At 36.9% G+C, this 23,627-nt stretch overlaps 1 pseudogene; it reads left to right on the top strand.

The window, feature by feature from the left end:
- The first annotated feature begins 14,259 nt into the window (after positions 1-14,259).
- LOC136379517 (ribonucleoside-diphosphate reductase subunit M2-like) lies at positions 14,260-22,603 on the top strand (annotated as a pseudogene).
- The last annotated feature ends 1,024 nt before the right edge of the window (positions 22,604-23,627 follow it).

Below are 23,627 nucleotides of genomic sequence, written 5' to 3'. Positions count from 1 at the left end.
TTGAAGTGAAATATTCTAAAGATATCAATTAAATCCAGTTGAACTAATGTGTCATTTTAGGCTGTTATTTCTTTGTTAATTTTCTGTCTGGAGGATCCCTCCATTGATGTTAGTGGGGTGTTAAAATGCCCTACTATTTCTGTATTGCTGTGATTTCTCCCTTAATGTCCACCAAACTCTGCTTTATATATTTTAGTGGTCTTATATTGGGCACATAATATTTACAATGGTTATATCCTCTTGTTGGATTGCTCCTTCTAATATTATGTAGTGCATTTATTTGTCCCTTATTATAGCTTTATAGCTTTGTTTTAAAGACTATCTTCTTAGATATAAGTATTGCTTCCCAAAATATTTTATTATTTCCATTTTCATGGTATATATATTCCATTTTTCCATCTCTTCACTTTTTTATGTGTATCTTTTTTCTGAAGCAAGTCTCTTGTAGCTAGCATATATATGAGTCATGTTTTCTCATCTATTCAGCTATCCTTTGACTTTTGATTAGAGCATTTAATTTATTTACATTTAAGATATTACTGAGATGTATTTATTTATTGCCATTTTATTCTTTAAACCTATAATCTTCTTTTAATTTATTTTTTTTTCTTTCCTCTTCTCATAGGATGCCCTTTAACATTTCTTACAATACTGGTTTGGTGATAATGAATGTTTTTAGCCTTTTTTTTTTGTATGGAAAGCTCTTTATTTTATCTTCAATTTTAAATGATAGCTTTGCTGGGTATAATAGTCTTGGTTGTTGGTTCTTGTTTTGCATCACTCTGAATATTTCTTGCCAATCATTTTAGGCCTGAAGTGTTTTTGTTGAAAAGTCAGATGTCAGCCTTAAAGGGACTCCTTTGTACATAATTAATGGTGTTTCTCTTGCTGCTTTTAGTATTCTTTGTCTCTTATCTTTGGTATTTTAATTATGATGTGTCTTGGTGTAGGCCTCTGGTTTCATCTTTAATAGGACTCTCTGTTCTTCTTGAACTTGTATGACTTTTTTCTTCATCAGTTTAGGGAATTTTTTAGCTATGATTTCTTCAGACAAGTTCTCTATCCCTTGTTTATTCTTTTCTCCTTCAGGAAACCTTATGATGCAAATGTTATTTTGCTCCATGTCATCAGAGAAGTCTTAGAGCTTCCTCAGCCTTCTTGAGCATCTTTTCCTTTTGCTGCTCTGCTTCTGTGCTTATGTTTAACTTGTACTCTAAATTGTTGAATCCATTTTTTTGCTTCATTCAGCCTGCTGTTGATTCCTTCTAGTGCAGTCTTCATTTCTGATATTATATTTGTCATTTATGACTTTTTTATAATTTCAATGTCCTTTTCAATACTTAATATCTCTTTGTTACATTCTCACTGATATCATCTGTTCTTACTCTAAGATGTTTGAGCATTCTAATATCCATTGTTTTAAACTCGGCATCTGGTAGTTTGGTTGCTTCCATTTCATTTAATCCTTTTGGGGGGGATTTCTTTTTATTTATTTGGGGTATATTTCTTTGTCTGTCTATTTTTTCTGTGTGTTTGGTAGCTCTGTTCAGACTCCCAAATTTGTTGGGATGTCTTTATGAGGTAGGGAGGTAGGTGGGCTCAATAGTAATAACCTCCCTTCCACCTGAGTTCTTTGAGCTAAGAATTTTTCTTGAGATTTATATTTATACTCATGTTGTAGGTGAGTCTTGAAACATTTAGCCTTTTAGGAGATGGAGTTAACTCTTCATTTTGGTTACTTCTAAAGGTCAACCTTGATCACATGTATTAGATGCTGTGCAATGTCTGTCCTTTGGGGTGTGGTTATTCTAGCAGTTCTGGTGCCTGCTGGGCCTCTCCTTTGGGTGTGCTACACTTCTGTAGTTAGTTGAATGTAGCATTGGTGCATGCTGCTACCACTACACATTGTGTTGGTTCTGGTTCCTCTTGAGCAAGGTTCAGGTAAAGGTTAATGTCAGATGTTGTTTGTAACCCACTGTGGGTTACCTGTCTGTAGTTACTACTCTGTTCATGTGTCAGCTTTTTCTGTGCCTGGGTGTGTGTGGAAGGGACCAACCTGTGTATAAGGATTGAGTTCCTCCTGCTTATAGCTGACAGCAGCTTCATAAAAGGGCCAAAGTTCCTTATGATTTGCCTCACTTTTCAGCTACTCAACCTACTCCCTAATCTGCCTAGTCTTTCCCCAGAGTTTTCTGCAGAAAAAAACTGTAGGGAGGGCTTAGACTGGCCTCAACCCACAAACCCTGCATAGGGTGTAAGCTTGGTGGGTTAGAGATGCTGAGGTTGGAAGGACAATGTTAGTGGCACCCACTACCTGGGAGGTCTCTTGGTCAGGAGCTCTGTATAGGGAGAGTGGCCCCTGCTTCAGAGCCTAATCTCTTAGCCACTTCTGGTTATTCAAATTTTATTTCTCCACAAAGAGGTGAGCAGCAGGTTCAGGTTGGGCGGAACTGACTGTCCCCTCTGCAGAAGTTCTTCCATCTGAGGATCCCCTGGTTTCAGGGAGGAAGATTGACAGTCTTCTACTGGGGCTGTGTGTGACACTTTCCACAGAAGATGGCTAAGACCCTTGATGAGTCCCAACAATAGGCCCCGAGAAACTCACACTTTGAATGTCTAAGTTCTTAAACTCTCTCCCTTACCTTTGTGGAACTTAGTCCAATGGGGTAGGATATCTGGGATTTGGACTAGCTGACTGTGAGGCTCTACCTCATCCAATGTGTGTGAGCTGCTGTGCACGTGTTGACCACAGAAAGTGGAATTAGACTCATCTGAGTTTGGTGTCTGCTGGGCTCTCCCTTTGGATATGCTGCTAGTAATGCTAATTGAATCCTTCCTTGATGTGTGTAGCTGACCACTAGATGTGTTGATTTGGGGCCTCTTAGGAGGGAACCCGGTGCAGACCAATGTAAAACACTGCCCATGACTGGCCCTCAGCAACCTTCTCAGACCTATAAGCAATTTAGAGTTCATGGCTGCCTCTGCTCGGCTTAGCTGCGCCAGGCAAGGACCAAGGTGCACACCTATGCTGGCTTTTAGCAGCCCTGGGATTGGAGACAAGGATGTAAAAGACCCAAGATTCCTCAAGATCCTCCTCCTATTGTCTCTGTCTTTTGGCTGCTTGTTAGGTTTGGCTTATTGGCGGAAATAACTTCTGGTAGAGTATAGAAGCTGGGACTAATCAGGCATCAGGAAAGGTGATGGGTATGGTTCTCGCTCCAGGGCTGCAGGTATCAGTCTTTCCTAAACTTTCTCATAGACCTTAGTAGGATATGGCCATTAGGAGTCTGGTGTGTGTGAATTCTGAAACTCAGACATTTGAGATTTGATCTGCCCATAGTCTGGACAGTACCTACTGAAACTCTCATGAGGCAGCAGCACCAGTCACGTTTTCAGAAAAGTGGTGGGGGAGGCTGTGTCCTTAATGCCACACAACTGAGTTATTGTCACTTCCAGAGTCTTCTCAGCCTCCTGCTTCCTTGACAAGGCTGCTTACTTCTCATAGGGCCCCATCTCCATCAAGTAGGGCAAGAGAGATTCCCAAAGGTGGAGCATTTGGTTTCCTCCAGGATGATGCCACATGAAAGTGATTGCCCCACCTAAGAAAGATGGTGACTGCAGTATTGGAGAATGACTCAGCACAGGGATTCCAGTGGCTATAACCTGCCATGTCTCTCCCTGGACCTCCAACTTCACACTCTCTTTACACAACTCTAGTTCTCACAGCCCTCCCTCTACCAGAGCCCAATGTAAGTGGCTATGAAAAAGATTTTCTGCATTGGCTTGCATCTCTGAGAACTTCCATCTCTTTCTCACAAACAGAAACCTTGCCTCTTTACACTGCAGAATGCTAAATGGGCACCCCTTCTAAGCTCTGGTGCTCTAGGCTGAGGCTCCCAGCCTGGGGCTTAGGACCCTTACCTCTCAGAGCAAACCTCACCTCAGTGAGAATCCCTCTGGGCATAACCTTACCTCAGTGAGAATCCCTCTGGGCCTCTGGCTGCTGCTCACTCTTGGGAGCAGGGCAACTCTTTTTGTGTGCCTCCACTTATAATAGTATCAGTTTCAATGTGGTTTCTTCTGTGAATTCTTCATTATAGATTCCTTGTCATTTAGTCCTGAGATATTTTTTCAGTATGATTGTTCTTTAATTTAGTTATAACTCCAGTTTGGTCTTGGATGAGGCAAGTGGAATGTCCATCTGCATACTCTGTTGCCATTTTGGGTCCAGCTGAATTAACCAACAGTTTAAGAGCATCATAAATTAGGAGTCAATGGAAAATGGCCTGTATTGAATTGTTCTTTCATTTTCCTATACATGAATTTCCCTATATACAAGTTTCACTTTTGATTCCAACCATTAGTAAATTCCAAAAAATGTTTATTTAAAATGGAAGGCATTTGAGAAAATAATCTGATTTTTTGGAGTGTCCCTAACATATCAGAAAAATGGCTTTGTGTGTGTGTGTGTGTGTGTGTGTGTGTGTGGTGCTATTGAATATGGATGGTTGAAGTACCCTTTGGTGGAGTGATTTTCCATGAAACCTCATGGCTTTGTTCAATGTGAAAGTGTGCCAGAATTAAATATCTTCAGATCCAAAGTTAACTTAGTATTGATACTTACAATGTTGGCACATCAAACACCCAGATGGGCTACAGAGTCTCAAAAAGTTTAACATTTTCTGACCTTCTGTGGTTGAAAGATAATTAGAGTAGGAGCCAGAATTCGTGGGTTCTAGTCTTGGATCTGTCACTAACCAGCTGTGTACTTTTGGACAAGTTAATTTTCTTTTATGATCCAGGCTTTTTTCCATTATAAAATGAAGTTAGGCTAATTGTATTCACAAGTCCTTTCTAATCTACTCTTATGTTATTATGCAAGTGATCTCTGGGTTCAAATTCTAAATTTATCACTTGCTAGCCAAGTCTGCTTAGGTAAATTAATCTCTCTGTTCCTCAGTTTAATTATTGATAAAATGGGTATAATAATAGTTCAGTGTGAGGAATAAGTGAGTCATGTATAGAACCTCACAAATAATAAGTGTTTAATAAAACGGTAGCTATTATTATTGTGAGTCTGGGTCCAGCAGATTGAACACCGAATTTGATCAAATCACTTGCATTTAAGGCCTGCATTCTCTATTGATCATGCAACCTAACAATAAGTCACTTATTTTTTTGTTATTTTTTTTTAATTTTTTTTATTAAATTTAATGCAGTGACATTGATAAATCAGGGTACATATGTTGAAAGAAAACATTTCCAGATTATTTTGACATTTGATTATGTTGTATACCCCTCCCCCAAAGTCAAATTGTCTTCCATCACCTTCTATCTGGTTTTTTTTGTGCCCTCCCCTCCCCCCACCCCCTCTCTCCTTCCTCGCATCATCCCCCATCCCCCCTTACCGTCACATTCTTGTCCATGTCACTGAGTTAAATAAGTAAATTAAAAAAAAAACCTAGGAACTATATGAATCCATACATAGATGGGACAAAAAAAATGTCACTTATTTTTATTAGAATAATTCATACTTTCATATCTCTCTGTTTAAAATTAAGATAAATTAATAGAAAACCCAAAGAAGTCAGGGTTATAAGGAATTTGAGCACTTCACGGGAAAGAAATGGTGATAGTATCTCTATTTTTATGTTCTGAAATACAAATCCACGATAGCATTCTAACAGTGGATTCACATTCCATTGAAGAGAGGTTGTGTGTAGGTTATTGGACGCACAAATTAATCTGTATATTTTGAAGGTTTTATACTAAGTATGGTGGCACTTAAAACTTCAGATTAAATTAACTATATTTATTAGAAATCAGAAAATATATTAACTTTTTGAATAGAAAGACTCAACCATGCCCATAAAGTAAATGTTATAGGCATTTTGGGCTCTTCTTCAGTTTCTACTTTGGTGCTAGTTGTCTATCTGTATTTCTTGTTCTTTTTCTTTTTTTCATCTGGATTTCTGTTTAATGTACAGAATTTATAAACACTCAAGAGTAACACTGAAAACCTCAAGTTACATGGATATTTAAATACAAATAATACAGAACATTTTACAATGAAAAGACTAACAGTTTTTTACATTGTCCTCCAGTCCCAGCTCTCATCCCCAGCAGCAACTGCTTTTAATCATTTCTCTACTTAGTTCATCTGGTGGTTGTCTCTATCACTCTATTAACCATGGCATTATAACTACTGCTTTATATATTGATCTTAGAAATATTTAAAATTTTGTCTCCTAATATATAAGATGCAAATTTTCTCATTTACCCATCTCTCTTTCTAACTTGTTGCTAATGTGTGTGTTCTGCTATATTCTTCATTCCTTCACTTCAACCTCTAACCACATAACTTAAATATTTATTTCTTATTTTGTTGTAATAAAACACTGTGTTTTCCACCTGAAAGATGAAGACATAATTCCTTTTCCTACTTTCTTTGCTTTGTTCCTTGAAACTTATAATGACCTATGTATGTACAATCAAGTTTGAAAATTTCAGTAAATTGTCCATAAATTGATACTAAAAGTTAAAAAAGAAAAATCAAGCTTACACCATGAGAAGAACCATTGTTCACTATATACTCAAGTATTTTTAAAAGATTACATGTTTTTCTACAGTTTTGATGTCACAACTCCTATGACTCACAAAATATATGTGTCTTGGTTTCAAGTTCAAGTTTTTTTTTTCCTTCTTCTTTTATTTTTATTTTTTGGTATATATTTTACCAATCACTCAAACTAATGCTGCTGTATTATAGTTTACTTTTTGTTTGAGCTATGCTTTTCTAGTATAGTTATATTTTTTTCTGAATTTCTGATATCTTTATTTTATTCTTTGAACTTGTAGAATTTTTCAAAGTGTGTTGGATGAATAAAAAAATCTTGATATTCTCTTGGTCAGCGGTATGATGACTCTCTTTCAAATCATTATATTTATATGGCATTATAAAAAACTGGTGTCTTATTGGTCTGGTAAGTAGATACTAAAGAAGGCCAGGGAATCAGGAGCAAAAACAGGACACTAGAGCAATACTTGAGTTCTCCATCTATCACCAAAACAACTGAATACTGTCTTCCCTGCTGTGAGTACTGTCACCACTGTGCCTATCAAAAATCATTTCATAATTCCACACCACTTATTTCTGACAGGTAAGAGGCAAAAGTAAATTCCAGGATACATCATTATAAAATCTTTGATGCTAAATCTGTTTTGATAATAAAATGCTTAGGGGGTTTGCTGTTAACATCACAATGTAGCCACACCAATACTTTAATCTCTTGGGATTTTTTGAACTCTAATTATTTTGGACACAAGCAGAGGAAGCATATTACTTCTGATCTCTGAGATCTTTGGTTCATCTTGATTCTTTCTATAAAGCTTACTAAAATAATCTCTGAGAAGAATGTGGTAATGATTCAAATGAAGATCACAGCTAGTGGATTCATAATTGTCACTTGAATTTGAGAGACATTTAAACATATTAAAGATGCCAGATGGTACGTGGTTCAGACTGATATGTTATGGGATCATTGGAAACAGAAACTCTGGTTGTTTCTGCCTACAGTGGTAGTGGCGGGGTGGGGTTGTGGATGAGCTTGAATATATTCTAAAACTTTGTATAAATTAAAGGTTTAGGCAGGATTGGATTCTCTTGACCTTATATTAAAAGATTTTAGAGTTTCTTCTGGTCAAATATGCTTAGTGAGGCTCACTGGAGGTTTGAGCATAGGAGTTCAGATGTTTTTATACTGTTTTGAGGGCGAGTTCTTGTCTAATTCTGTCTTCTTCACCAAATACTGAGCTTCGGATGGAACATACACAGAGTACTAGGAGAGAAGTTTTAGCACACTTAATAGTCAAATAGATGTCTGAATGGTTTCAATGTAATTCTTTCAAATCAGAAAAAGAAAACGGTAACACTCAAGTCGCTAGGAGTAAAACCACTCTGAATATGTAAAGGCTATGGTGGATCACTAGGAGGTAATGTAAAAATGGGTCCTGAATTTGCCTAGGTCAGTATACAAAGTTTTAAAGGGAGACTTTGCTACCAACATAGTCTTGCAGTTGTCAATTCTTCAACTCCACTACAAATGACTCAATTCCATGAAAAAATGTGTTCTACCTTTAAAAAGTTAAATGAAATGAGGTTAGGCAATCAAATGCCCTATAGTCCTTTAGTGTAGGAGCAATAGAACAAACTAGAATTTTCTTACAAAGGTGAAGTGGATTAATAATGTTTTCAGGGAAATGGGTAAGATTATTCATTGTGATTTAGCCTAGAGGATTCAGAACCTTTTTTTTTTTTAATTACTGAGGGACTTTTTTTTTCAGAAAAAAGGGCTTGATTTATTATGTGTAGTCTCAGGGAGCAAAAGCCAGACAAATGAGTAGCTATTAGAAATCTCAGAGGCAAATTGATGTCCCATTTTTAGCAAATGTACAGTATAAAGAAAAGTCTTTTATGTAATAGTCTAGTTCCTGGTTTTACTTTAGTTTTTCTTGTATTTCTTCATTTGTTTAATTTAGATTTTATTTCATTCTATTTAATTGTGTGTATTTTCCTAAGTAATGAGACAGAGCATTATCTAAACAAATATATAAATAACTAGTGAATAAAGCCTGCAGAGTAGGTTTTACTCAGAATTAGAAAAAAAATATCAACAACATACTAGTAGTATGGGAGACAATTGTTTGTTAGTTGCCATGACCACAATGATACAGGCATTGAAATTATGGTCTTTGGGGGGCGGGGGAGTTTCAAAGATTGAGCTTCTCTTTCGTGCCTTGGTAGTTTTAAATGATGTTTTATTTCTTATAAATTTGTGGTATAATGAGAATGAAAAAAATATTTTGGATTATAAAAAAAGAATAAAAAGAAAAGCTATACTATCAAAATTACTTCTTGACCATATATTTCTAATTTCTGTTGCTTCTGCTAAAAATGGAATAAGACAGCTTTTCCAGTTGCTTCTGAACTGCCTGGATAACAATCACCAGTGATCATGCTTAGAATTTTGAAGATAGCTGTTTTATAGGGGACGTGTTTTACATAAGCTTATTTATGTTACAGGCTAAAAATTAGAGGCTGAAAAATTGAAGGACTTGACCACAGTGGCAGCCAATCAGTAGCCAAGACAGAAAATAGATTTCAGCTTTCTGCCATTCAGGGTAATTTGCCATTCAGCAAACCATGCTTGTGATGACACATCCTAAGGTGTGATCAAATTATAGCTGAATGCATACTTAAGAGGACTATTTGGATAAGCATTTGTAACACAATTAAGCCAAATCTAAGTACTCTCTACAATTGCTACTAATGGAAGGTATATAATTTCATTTCAAACTAGCGTTCAGTGAATTACACACGTGGTCCACAAATAGCCACATGACTTTCCGTTTCAAAATAAATCCAATGTGGCCCTGTCCGGCTGGCTCAGCAGTAGAGCGCCGGCCTGGCATGTGCATGTCTGGGTTTGATTCCAGCCAGGTCACATAGGAGAGGCGCCCATCTGCTTCTCCACCCTTCACTCCTCTCCTATCTCTCTATCTCTCTCTTCCCCTCCAGCAGCCAAGGCACCACTGGAGCAAAGTTGGCCCAGGCACTGAGTACCTCTACCTCAGGTGCTAGAGTGGCTCTGCTTGCAAGGGAGCAATGACCCAGATGGGCAGAGCATCGCCCCGTGGTGGGCATGCCAGGTGGATTATGGTGGGGCACATGCGGGAGTCTGTCTGTCTGCCTGCCTCCCTGCTTCTCTCTTCAGAAAAATACAAAAATAAGTAAATAAATAATAAAAATAAATAAATATATCTAATCCAAACCTTAATTTAGATTTACTCTCAACATAATCCTGATATAATTATAACCTTTTCCAATATTCCTTTTGCGTACATAAAACTATTTGTCTTCCCATCAGGTTTTCTTGTTTCTCCATTAGTTTTAAGTTAATAACAAGTATATGAAGCTCATGACCTAATCTGTTGAGAGAGAATTTAGAAAAAGCAACTGCTATAATCTGAAGGGATGCTTTACACAAACAAGTCAGAGACCCATTGGGTGTGATTCCTTGCATCCATGTAGCTTAGATAGGAGTGAGATGAATGCTATAGGAGAATCTGGGACAAGATTCAAGTATCAAGTGATAAAGATAAAGAAAAATGGAGAGAATGAAGTTTGAGAAAGTTTAAACAACTGAATATTAGAAAAAAATGTAAATTTTTCTAAGTTCCCCGACTTTGTCTTTATAGAATGACAATTCAAAATATTATATATACATTTACAGTATCATTTGAAGTTAGAAAATAAGAAGTGCTTAAGAATAATGTGAGACACACTTTTTTTTTTTTTGCTTTTCTTCCATTTTTTTTAAAATAATTTTATTTTTTTAATGGGGCAACATCAATAAATCAGGATACATATATTCAAAGATAACAAGTCCAGGTTATCTTGTCATTCAATTATGTTGCATACCCATCACCCAAAGTCAGATTGTCCTCTGTCACCTTCTATCTAGTTTTCTTTGTGCCCTTCCCCCTCCCCCTTTCCCTCTCCCTCTCCCCCCTCCCCCTGTAACCACCACACTCTTATCAATGTCTCTTAGTTTCACTTTTATGTCCCACCTACGTATGGAATAATGCAGTTCCTGTTTTTTTCTGATTTCCTTATTTCACTTCGTATAATGTTATCAAGATCCCACCATTTTGCTGTAAATGATCCGATGTCATCATTTCTTATGGCTGAGTAGTATTCCATAGTGTATATGTGCCACATCTTCTTTATCCAGTCATCTACTGACGGGCTTTTTGGTTGTTTCCATGTCCTGGCCACTGTGAACAATGCTGCAATTATTAACAAGACAGGTAATAGCAAATGTTGGAGAGGCTGTGGAGAAAAAGGAACCCTCATTCACTGTTGGTGGGAATGTAAAGTAGTACAACCATTATGGAAGAAAGTATGGTGGTTCCTCAAAAAACTGAAAATAGAACTACCTTATGACCCAGCAATCCCTCTACTGGGTATATACCCCCAAAACTCAGAAACATTGATACGTAGAGACACACTTTTAAAGTATCCGTTTTTCTCTAAATTCCAAATGCTGTGAGGAACAAGCATCTAACACAAATTTTGACTACTAAGCATCTAGCTTTTTGTTTGTTTTTGAAAAACTTTTTAAGAGTTGTTTTATGTTTACAGTAAAATTAAAAGGAAGGTACAGAAATGTCTCATAATTCCCTTTCCCCTACACATGCATAACTTCCCCCACTGTCAACATCACTCGCCAGAGTAGTACATTTTTACCAAGCAGGAACCTGCATTGACACATCATAATAACCCAAAGTCCTTTGTTTACCTTAGGGTTCACTCTTGGGGTTATAGAGTCTATGGGTTTGCACAAATGTATGATGACATCTACTCATTATTATAATATGCAGAGTATTTTAACTGCCTTAAAAATCCTCTGCCTTCTGCCCAGTCATCTCTCCTCCCATCCTCAGCCCTATAGACCACTGATTTTTTTCAGTGTTTCCATCATTCTGCCTTTTCCAGAATGTCATAGAGCTGGAATCATTCCATATGTAACCTTTTTAGATTAGCTTCTTTTTCTTAGTAACACGCATTTAAGGGTTCTCCATGTCTTTTCATGGCTCAATAACTCACTTCTTGTTAATACTAAATAATAAACCACTATTTGGATGTTTATTTATTAATTTCTTTATCCATATACCTACTGAAGGGTATCTTAGTTGCTTCCAAGTTTAGGTATTTATGAATAAAGCTGCTATAAACATTTATGTGTAAGCTTTTGTATACATATAAGTTTTCAATTGATCTGGGTAAATATAAAAAAGCACAATTTTTACACCATACGGTAAGAATATGTTTAATTGTATAAGAGACCACTAAATTATATTCCAAAGGGGCTGTATTGTTTTTGCATTCCTACCGTCAATGCATAAGAATTTCTGTTGCTCCAAATTCTCAACAGTGTTTTTTGTTGTCAGTGTTTTGAATGTTGTCCAATCTAATAGACATGCAATGGCACCTCATTATTGTTTTAATTTGCATTTCCCTGGTGATATATCATGTGAAGAATCTTTTCACATACTTATTTGTCATCTTTATATCTCTCTTGGTGAGGTGTTTGTTAAGATGTTTGGCCAATTTTTAATTGGATTGTTTTTCTTTTGTTGAATTTTAAGAGTTCTTTGTATAACTTAGATAGCAGTCTTTTATCACATTTGTCTTGCTGATACTTCCTCCCAGCCAGTGTGGGTTGTCTGCTCATTTTCTTGATACTGCTTTTTGTAGTACATAAGTTTTTAATTTTAATACATTTTGACTTATCAATTCTTTGTTTTATGTATTGTGTCTTTGAAGTTGTATCTACAAAGTCATCGTCATACCCAAGGTCATTTAGATATTACCGTATTATTTTCTAAGATGTTTATAGTTTTGCATTTTAAAGGTAGGTTTGTGGTTTATTTGAGGTTTATTTTTAAAAAGGGTTTAATATCTCTATCTAGATTCATTTTCTGTGAATGTCCAATTGTTTTACTACCATTGGTTAAAGAGACTATTTTTGCTCCATTGTATTGTCTTTGTTCCTTTATTAAAGATCAATTGACTATATTTACATCGGTTTATTTCTGCGTTCTTTATTCTTTTTCACTGATCCACTTGTCTACTCTTTTTACCAATGCCGCACTCTCTTGATTACTGTAGTTTGTAGTAAGCCATGAAGTCAAATACTGCCAGCCCTCTAACTTTATTCTTCTATTACAATATTGTGCTGTTCTTCTGGGTCTTTTGCCTTTCTATATAAACGTTAGAATGAGTTTGTCAGTATCCATAAAATAACCTGCTGTAATTTTGAGTGGGACTATATTGAATCTATAAATCAATTTGGGAAGAATTTGACATTTTGAAAAGTGAACTTAGAATATCTCTTCATTTATTCTTCAATTTCTTTCATCGGAATTTTATAGTTTTTCTTATATACATCTTGTATTTATTTTGTTAGATTTATACTTAAGTATCATTTTTGAAGGTGCTAATGGAACCAGTATTGTGCTTTTAATTTCAAATTGCACTTGCTCATTGTTTGTACATATGAAAGCAACTGACTTTTTATGTTAACTTTGTATTCTGAAACGTTACTATACCTGTAATCACTTCTTAGTTCCAGGAGTTGTTTATTTTATTTTGTGTGGATATTTTGTGTGTGTGTGTGTATGTGTGTGTGTTGTGTGTGAGTTCTTTTGGATTTGCTCATTAAATAATTATATTATCTGTGAACAAAGACAGCTTTATTTTTTTATCCCAATCTGTATACTTTTATTTCCTTTTCTTGCTTTATTGCATTATCAAGGGCATATAGCACAAAATTGAAAAGAAGTAGTGAAAGAAGACATTCTTGCCTTATACATCATTTTAGTGAGAAAGCTTTGAGTTTCTCACCAGCAAGTGTGATGCCAGTTGTGGGGTTTTTATAGACTGTCTATATCAAGTTGAAAAAGTTTTCCTCTATTGGTAGTTTACTGAGAGTTTTTATCGTGAATTGGTATTGAATTTTGCCGAATGCTTTTTCAGCACCTATTGATATGATCATGTGATTTTTTTTTTTTTTTTTTTGGTCATCTGTTAATGAAGCTATTACACTAACTAATTTTCAAAAGTTGAAATAATTGTGTATATCTAAGATAAATCTCTCTTGGTGTGGTGTATTATTCTTTTTAAACATTGTTGTATTTGATTTGCTAATATATTGTTGAGGATTTTTTTATCTATAGTATGTTGATAAGGGATATTGACTGGTAGCTTTCTTTCTTGTAATGTCCTTATGTAGTTTTGGTATTAGAATAAGGCTTGCCTCATAGATTAAGTTAGAAGTATTTTCTCTGATTCCATTGATATATTCTGAAGAGATGGTAGGGAATTACTATAAAAGCATACCTTAGAAATATTGTGAGTTAGGTTCCGTACCACCTTAATAAAACAAGTCATAATCTTTTTTCAGGAGAAGGGTCTTCCCTTTAATTTGTAAAATCACAACATCTGTGAAATGCAATAAAGCACAGCACAATAAAACAAGGTATGCTAGTAATTTCTACCATAAATCTACTCATTTTTTAAATGTATTACCCTCTTCCTTATTTGACAATGAGAATCAGCAGGAGCATGTGTTAAAAATTCAGGTTCCCAGAGCCCGACCCCGAGCGCAGCCTCACCTGTGGGACCTGCACACAGACATGCTCTTCTGTCGCGTCCCGCTCGCCACCATCGTGGACCCACAGCAGCTGCAGCGCTCGCAGGAAGAGCAAGGCCCCCGCACTCAGTGTGCTGGACGAGCGGCTGCTGAGAGAGAACCCGCGCCGCTTCATCGTCTTTCCCATCGAATACTATGATATCTGGCAGATGTACAAGAAAGACGAGGCTTCCTTCTGGACTGCTGAGGAGCGAGCGATGGCATAGTCAATGAGAACTTGGTGGAGCGCTTTAGCCAAGAAGTTCAACTCACTGAAGCCCGATGTTTCTATGGCTTCCAGATCGCCATGGAAAACATCCATTCTGAAATGTGTAGCCTTCTCATTGACACATACATTAAAGATGCTAAGAAAAGGGAGTTTCTCTTCAACGCCATTGAGACGATGCCTTGTGTCAAGAAGAAGGCCGACTGGGCCTTGTGCTGAATCGGGGACAAAGAGGCCGCCTATGGAAAGGGCACCTGTGGCTCTCCTTACCCCTGCGTTTTATTCTGTGAAGGGTGTTACTGGTTTGTTGGCTCTTCCTATGAACTCACTGGAAATTCTTTGGCGTTGACGCTTAAAAATAGGAGAACGTGTTGTAGCTTTTGCCGCAGTGGAAGGAATCTTCTTTTCTGGTTCATTTGCGTCAATATTCTGGCTCAAGAAACGAGGACTGATGCCTGGCCTCACGTTTTCCAACGAACTTATTAGCAGAGATGAAGGCTTGTTTTTGTATTCCCCCCCCCTTTTTTGTGAGGAAAGAGAGAGTGAGAGAGAGAAGGAGGGGAAGAACAGGAAGCAACAACTCCCATATGTGCCCTGACCTGGCAAGCCCAGCGTTTCGAACCAGTGACTTCAGCGTTCCAGGTCGACCTTTAATCCACTGCGCCACCACAGGTCAGGCCTCCTTAAAAACACAAGTAGGCATTTGAAAGCTATCAGCTAGCCATAACTGGTGTTATTCACTGTGCTCTTTAATAGCAGCTTTAAAATTTTGTACTTACCTTGCCGTTTGTCCTATAAATGGTGCTAGCAACATCTGTTACCTAGAATGAAACCATGGACAAAAGCTGGTCAGGTTTTAATGAAAGACTATGTCCATGTTTGGCTGTTATGAACAGGCAGGTCATACATGACTTCACTATGCCTCTTAGCAGACCTCTGGGCACACAGGTGGGTCTGGGTCAGCAGCATACATTCAATATAAATCATAAGGCCATTGGAAGACGGCTACCCCCTGTTTCAAAGTAGATTTTAGAGTTTAGTTCCTTATATAAATATATAAAAACCTAACTTGGGTAGCTTGTATACCAAATGCAAAGTATTCTGTTGACCAGTAGTAATGGAAGCCAACTCAAAACTTAACAGAAGACCAAAATAAGTTAAATAAGTAAATTGTCATCTAAGCATGTTTTTTGTATTCTTTATTTTCTTCAGTGAGTTGAAGTGCCTTCTCATCAACTTTAAATCCAATCCCGTGCATATCTAAGTACTAGCCAGTTGCTGCCACATAAAAGGTGGGCTGTACTTTGTAGTCTGTCGCCCAGATCAAATGTCATGAGATAGGAAATAGAGGGAAGGAGCTTCTAACTTAAAGTGTGGGGTGGCATTGAGGTGTGGGCCATGCCAACTGCCAGTAACCTGGGTGTGTCAGGGTTATGGTATAATTTTATTGCTCCAAGTACATTTTCCCCAACTGCAGTTTGTATGAAAGGTCCTTGCAGACTCCTAATAGCTAGGATCTGGGATAGGAGTGTAAATTGACTTTCAAATCCTTCTTGAATGGAATGACTCATGTAAAATCTGGTTCTTATTCAGTGGTGAAACCAGGGCTTAACATCGACTTCCCAAGAATTGTGCCTTGTTCTGCTTTTGTTTAATTTGTATTGATAGGTGCTTTGTACTAAATATTCATTTTTTATTGCATGTTTTTTTAAATTAGAATTTTTTTTTACATTTTATATTTAGTTTATGCTTTGAAATAATTAGTGTTACCTTACAGTTAGTTCATAAACAATTGAGTCTATATTGTTCAGTGTAGTGACTTCTAGAAGTTACCTCAATCTGAGTGTCACCTGATGGGTTAGAGAAGGAGTGTAGCATATGACCCACGAATACATACTCCATCCAAATCCTAGTGTCTGAAGCAAGTGTGAACTAACAGACATACGCTAGTCCTCTGGTCCCCTGTGTTACTGTTTGCTGTGGCGTTGGACCACTGGCTTGTAATGTAATGTTGTCAGTTATTTTCATCACTTACTATATAAATAAATAAAAAATTCAGGTTCCCAGTGTGTACTCTATCTACTAAATCAGACTTTCCATGTAAGTATCCTAGTAATTTGTAATATTAACAAGCATCCCAAAGTGATTTTAAAGATCTGAAAAATTTCAAAAACAGTGTGTAGGAGCCAAAGTAATGGAAATAAGCCCCATATATGGATGGTGGATGCCTTATCCCAAGGTGCCCCTCTCACTCTCACTGGTCACCTAACATAAACTGATCATAATAGGTTTATCCTCAAAGTCATAGAATATTAGTAAAAAGCAAATCAGTTTCAAAATGCACCTTCTATTTGTTATCATTGTTTCTGAAAAACTGCATTAAAAATATCATCATTGTTATTACAGTCATCCTTTCTAGCTATAAAGAGAAAGTTAAGTTACCTCTACAACCCTCATGAAAGACTTTATGCTAAACCATCACACCTAGCTAATTAATATCATATGCTATGTAGAGTCCAGTGACTGCAGCCACAATAGATTATTTATATAACAATGGAAAGGAGAGTCCCTTAAGGGCAATTATATTTTTTTTCTAGGGCTAAGATAAAACATGAAAGTGCACATGAAAACAGTATTTGGAGCATATATAAGGTGGGTGAGATATGGGGAACTAAAAGGAAAATTTGGCATAGTATTGACAAAGAAACTGTAGAAAAGGATAAATAAAGAAAAAATCTAAAGGAGGTAAAAGAAGCAGTTCTTTAAATACTAGAAAATAAAATTTAGTTTGGAAAATGTTTTCCCCAGATACTACTTACTTTGCTAAGGTGTCTATGTGAGCACAATATATGGAACACAGTAAGCACAGTAGCAAAAGAGATGATATGCACAAAATGCCTAGCCAGCCTCTGGCACAGAGTAAATATTCAGTGCATATGGCCGCTTTCTACTGTCTTGACACAGAAGTGGTGGTTTTTCCCCAAGCAAGGACAAAGTCTTTTTTTTTTTTTCCATTTGATTGTAGCTCTTTCAAGGTAGGGACAATATTTTACTAATCTTTATGTCTTAGCACTTCATACAAGAGACACTCATGTGTAAAAAGCTCTCTTTTTGGAAGAATACAAGGTGAAGGGGAAAAGGCAAAAGTCTCTAATGTGCTTTCTGAACTCATCAAATGCAATTATTTACCATATAAGATTTTTTTAAATTTTAAATTGAATTTATTGGGGTAACAAAACCATATAGGTTTCAGGTGCCCAGTTACACAACACATCTCTGTACCCCATATTTTGTGTTCATCACCCCAAGTCAAGTCTTTGTCCATCACCATTTCTCCTCCTATAACCTCCTCTCTCTCCCTTCCCCCAGCCCTGCAGTCACACTATCTAAGATTCTTAAAATGTCACTCACTTCAATTAATTTATCATTACGGGTGGCTTATAATTTCTTATAACTTTGCTTTTGATACTTGCCAACTGACTGCTGGAGATTTCTGTTTTCTAGTAATGTGCTTCACCTTCTTGACAAATTTTTTTAAAAAAACTATTAATTATGGTAAAAGTCCTTTAAATAAATACAAGATTTATTTTCTTGATTAATTTACTTGCTCTATCTAGATACAAAGGAAATAAATGAGTCTGGTTTTCCTTAGTCTTGTGAAACTCTAAAAGAAACTCTAAAATAGAAAACTAATACCTCCAGACTTGTCTTACACTGAGCCTATAAGATACCTTACAGAACATAGATTATAAACCATCAGCAGACAGGAGAAAGAATAAGACACTGTCCCTTTTCCCAAAGAGATCACAGTCTAGGACGGGAAATTGTTAAAACAGACCAAGACTGAAACACAAAAAATTAAAGAAAAGGCTATAAAATACTTTCAGGTGTGGAAAGCATATTGCATTTTATGGTCTCAGAGTAACCATGTGCCTGTAGCCACATAAAAACAGAGAAATGAAGGAATTTATTCAAATCAGTGCTTAGCTTATCACCCAGAAACTTAACCAGAGTCAAGTGTAAAAATTCAGTCTTGAATGTGTACCGTCTTAATGGAGGTTTTGAGAATCTGCACAGTAAATATAGGAGAGAGCATTCTCTGCATACTTTAACAGTCAAATGAGATATTAACCTAATGTGTTAATGAGTTCTTCAGAAGCTTTTCTGAGCATAGCGACAGTAGTAGAGTTTAGAAGGCATTTATCTCAACAGCTTCTGTCCTGGAGTCTGGTATTAGGAATTGAAGGAGTTTCCAATCTGATAAGGTGGAGAGAGAATGCTAGGGTTTCTGGGGTCATAGGTGTGTCAGCCTGGAGGCTGCTTGTCTGAGAAATGACCACTGCTTGCATGTAGACTGTGATTAGATTATAGTGGAGATGCCTTAATATTGAAGCAAATTACTTCAAACATTTTCCCTGATTCACTTTTATATATTCTTCTTCTTCTTAAATTAAAATTGCTTATCTTTATTTCCTTATTTAGACTTTTTCACTTTGAATAATAAAAACATAAGCTATATTATAAGAACTATAATTATCTTAGCCAAATAGATATTAAACTTATGATAAAACATATTTTTATATATGTCAAAAACCCATTTATTTTTCATATCCACAAAGAACAGGATCAGGGCAATAAAAATATGAGATTAAAGTGAAAAAAGATTATATAATGACACAAGAGTCTGTAAATATTCTTTCTCTAAATTTAGTTTTTCTGTCCTATTTTTTTCTACTTAGGTCTAAGTTTACTATCAAGGTAGTCTTAATATAAAATTGTTTTTTTTAGAAACTAAAACAAAAATCACACCCTCTACTCAACTGTACTTAAACAGTGTATGCTGAATTAGGCTCACAGATTTTGTAAACTGGCTGTTAATCATAATCATTATTTAAAATTAAATTTATAGAGTTAACATTAAGTAAATTATATTAAAACCAAAGGTAATAAAGTCTCAAACCTCATCGTTTTCTAATTATTTTAACGGCTTCTTGAGGTTATTTACATCTTTGAAAGTAGAAATGCTATCGGTGGTGATACTACACACATCTTTCCAACTCTGAATTCAATGATATCATGGTGGTAGCCTAAAGCCAATCATGGGGAGAATGTTAGCAGTGGAAAAATGGCAGCAGGTATTAGACCTCAGTTTAGCAAACTCAGTTCTTGAGTTCTGGCTAAAAGAAAAATTCAGAGACAAGACCCAGACTATAAAAAAGTATTTTTCTTCTTCTTTTCCAAGTGAGAGGAAGGGACACAGAGAGACAGAGTCCTGCATGGGCCAAGATCCACCTTAAAAGGATCCACCCAGCAAGCCCTCAACTGGGTTTGCTTTCCCCATATTGGGCCATTGTTCAGCAACCAAGACATTTATAGCACCTGAGGCAGAGGCTCCACAGAGCCAACTTCAGCACCCAGGCCAACTTGCTGGAACCAATTGAGCCATGGCTGTTGGAGAGAAAGAGAAAAAGAGAAAGAGAGAGAGAGAGAGAGATAAAAGGGGGAGGAGAAGATGGAAAAGCAGATGGTTGCTTCTTCTGTGTCCTGACTGGGAATCAAACCTGGGATATCAACACACTGGGCTGACACTCTACCACTGATCCAACCTGCCAGGGGCCAAGAAAGTTTATCTAGAAAGTCTTAGAGGTAGAATAAGTGAATGAGCCATAGAAAAAACTGGTTCAAGGAACAGTTACAGCAAAGGCAGGGCCCTTAAAACTTAGGAGAGAGAGAAATAAATACTTGCCTTAAGAGAATGAGGAAGGAGAAGCATGAGATGCTCCAAGGAGAGAGAGTAGAGAGAGAGAGAGAGAGAGAGAGAGAGAGAGGACAGAGATACAGAGAGAAAGAGTGACGGAGAGAGAGAAAGCACCCTGAGGAAAGAGGTTGGGAAAAAGTGTGGATGTGCTTCTTAGAGCAGAGCTGGGTTCTCAGTCCTGAGGGCTTTTATTTGGAAGTCTCAGGGGAGGATCTTAACAGAATACTCAAGAGCTTTCACAGTGTTTCTCCTCAGGGTTGTGGTTTCTACTAATTGGTTGGTGCCAGGGGGTCATTAGTCAGTGCAGCTGGGCCTGATGTCAGCCATGGCATCACTCCTTCTCTGAGCCTGGAGCTGAAACAAAGCTGAAGCCTTGACGTCATCTTCTAGGGGTTAAGGCTTAAGGGAATGGTCATGCAAAGGCTTGTAATTTTGCCCCTTGCTAGGCACCCAGGGGTGACCACATTGATGACTCTCTGCAGCTAGCCTATTCTTTCTACTCCGTTCATTCCTATCTAACTACCTACCACAAGAATATTTACTCCCTGGAAATCAGCAAATGCTATGATAAAGTTTAATTTATTGTTTTGTTGATTTTCTAGACTTAATAAAGCGAGAAAGAAAATGTCAATAATAAAAATTAAACTTAAAAGTGTGCAATGTCTAGTGCTGAAGCTGAAAAAGGTTGTAGAAAGTAAGAGTTAGTTTAGTCACACCTCACATATCACATTTAATGACAACAGAACCATTGGGAAAAGAATTACCGGATGGGCATGCAATCCATTTGTCAAATCATGGTTTGATTGCACCAGAGGCTGGCTATAGATAAAAGACTTGGGCAAAAAAATAATGAAAAAATTCTGTGAGAATCAACTAGCTACACAGAATTTACAATAAATAGCATTTCATATGTTACTGTTTTGTTTTGTTTTTGTAAATTGTGTGCTGTATATCTTTTACATAATTATAACTCATAAAAAATTATGGACAATATGAATATGTATACCTTTCTTCTTCCAGAGGACTGCTTATTAAACATTTACCATAACACCACTGCAAAAGATTATGTGAAAGAAAAATAAAAGTATCTTTCCACTCAAAATTCTGAATATTTAAATATGATACGTTTTATTCAAGTTGTTTAGGTGGAGAACTTTTTAACTTATTGGGAAATATAAGGCATAAGGGAAGGAAACATCTGTAGATTAAATATAACATTTAAAAAACACTGAACCAGTGACCTTTCAAAGTCCAGTTTAGTTTGTATCTAAGTGACACAGTATGAATAGATTGTAAGTTTGATTCAGTACAAGTTCTTTTTTCTCTAGTATTTTTAGTATTGTCTTTCTTATGAAACATGGCTTTATTTTAAAGGTTTTGAATTTTAAACCCCCCCAGAGTTTAAATCAAAGCTTTTAAGCTTAGGATGGGATTTAAGAGGATAACGGGTCTCCCTTTTATCCATTGGAGGGATATGGGAAAATCTGACATCTGTTTTCAGAGAAAAAAAAATAGTGTTATTAAAGCCAAAATGTGATGTATTGTGCAGTAGACTACTTCTTTTAGGCAAGTAATTAATATGGAACTAAAGTATCAATGCTATTTTTTATTAACATTGACAAGAGTAAGGTCTAATACCTGGTCTATATATGACACTGACATGTCAACTTAAAAGTGTGTATTAATTTGCCTGACCAGGTGGTGACACAGTAAATAGAGGGTCAAACTGGGATGCGGAGGTCCCAGGTTCGAGACCCTGAGGTTGCCAGTTTGAGCGCGGGCTCATCTGGTTTGAGCAAAGCTCACCAGCATGGACCCAAGGTCGCTGGCTTGAGCAAGGGGTTACTCAGTCTGCTGAAGGCCCATGGTCAAGGCACATATGAGAAAGCAATCAATGAACAACTAAGGTGTTGCAGTGAAAAACTGATGATTGATGCTTCTCATCTCTCTTTGTTCCTGCCTATCTGTCCCTATCTCTCCCTCTCTCTGACTCTCTCTCTGTCTCTGTAAAAAAAAAAAGTGTGTATTAACTTGGGGGACTGATTACACTTTGAGAAGAATGTTTTTGCATTAATTTAATCTATCGTATTGATTATTCACTGCTAGATAATAAACCATCCCAGAATTTAGTGGCTTAAAACAATGTTTTATATTTCAGTTCTGTGTTCTGGATGTGCAAGACTTATGCTGCTTTTGTCTGGCATTTCTCAGGGGTTTCAGCTGGGCTGGAGAGCCCGAGGTCTCCTCATCTACCCTATGTCTGACATCCAGACAGTTGGAACCTTTCTCTTCAGAGGACCTCATTATTCTGTAGTTCAGCCTGAGCTATTTCTCACGGTGGTAGAATTTGATCTCAAGAGTTAAAGTGGAAGCTGCTGGCCCTTTTGTGGCCTAGTCTTAGAATTGGCACAGCATTATTTTTGCCATGATTTATTGGTCAATGATGCCATAAGTTCAGTATAGATACAAGAGTAGAGAACATAGCTGTCATCCCTTGATGGGGAGAGCTGTACGGCTGCATTGCAGAGGTTCATGGGAAAGATTATTATCACTCTCAACAAGCAATCAACCTCACTCACATCCCCTGGAAAGCTTATAAAGGTTGTTTGATAATATTCTTTTATTGTTGAGTTTCTAATAATTAAATCAGCCACCCTACAAATGTTGCTTGAGAACATGTTAAATAGTAGAATTTTCAATCATTAAAACATATGGCATATTAAAGAAGAATTGTTCTGGCTAACAGACAAATTTTTAAGATCCAACAGTGTTCCTGACAGAGTGCAAAAGGCACATTTCAATGCTCTGAAGTCTCTGGCACTGCTAATCACATAAGGCCAGGGGCTGAGCGCTCTACAGACACTAGAATGTCCTTTCTGCCCAAACCAGTTAGATACGTCTATATTTGGAATTCACCTACCATTACTTCCTCTTCTAAAAACCAATTCCCTGATTTTTATAGAGAAAAGTAAAATACAATGTCATTGCATTGGCTTAAATATATTTTGAATGTTTTCTTAAGAATACAAAAACAGCAGAAGAGAAGGTTGGAGGTCGGCAGAGTTCTGAGGAATGTGGTTGTGGAGAAAGCTGGCACAGGAATCATATTGTTACTGTTTCTGTAAGAAGTAAATTCTTCTTCCTGACACTTTTTAAATCTTATTTCCTGGGTCGTACTCCTGTGATATACGGAAAAATCAAGGCCGCTGAGGCAACAGTCTGTGGTGGTTGTGACGCAGGAGAGAGAAGAGAACTGGCTCTTTTTTCTGGGAAGGAGGCAGTGAGAGAATAGGAAAAATCAGAATTAGGTTTCAGCTCTAGAGGCTTCCTCAGCTCAACCAGGGTGTACAAGACCTTTTACATGCAGAAGTTTGATGCTGTGATTCAC

The sequence above is a fragment of the Saccopteryx leptura genome, chromosome 8 (genome assembly GCF_036850995.1).
Source record: "Saccopteryx leptura isolate mSacLep1 chromosome 8, mSacLep1_pri_phased_curated, whole genome shotgun sequence".
Taxonomy (NCBI): Eukaryota; Metazoa; Chordata; class Mammalia; order Chiroptera; family Emballonuridae; genus Saccopteryx; species Saccopteryx leptura.
Note: the sequence above shows the minus strand (reverse complement) of the source record. Positions and strands in the feature narration are given on the sequence as shown.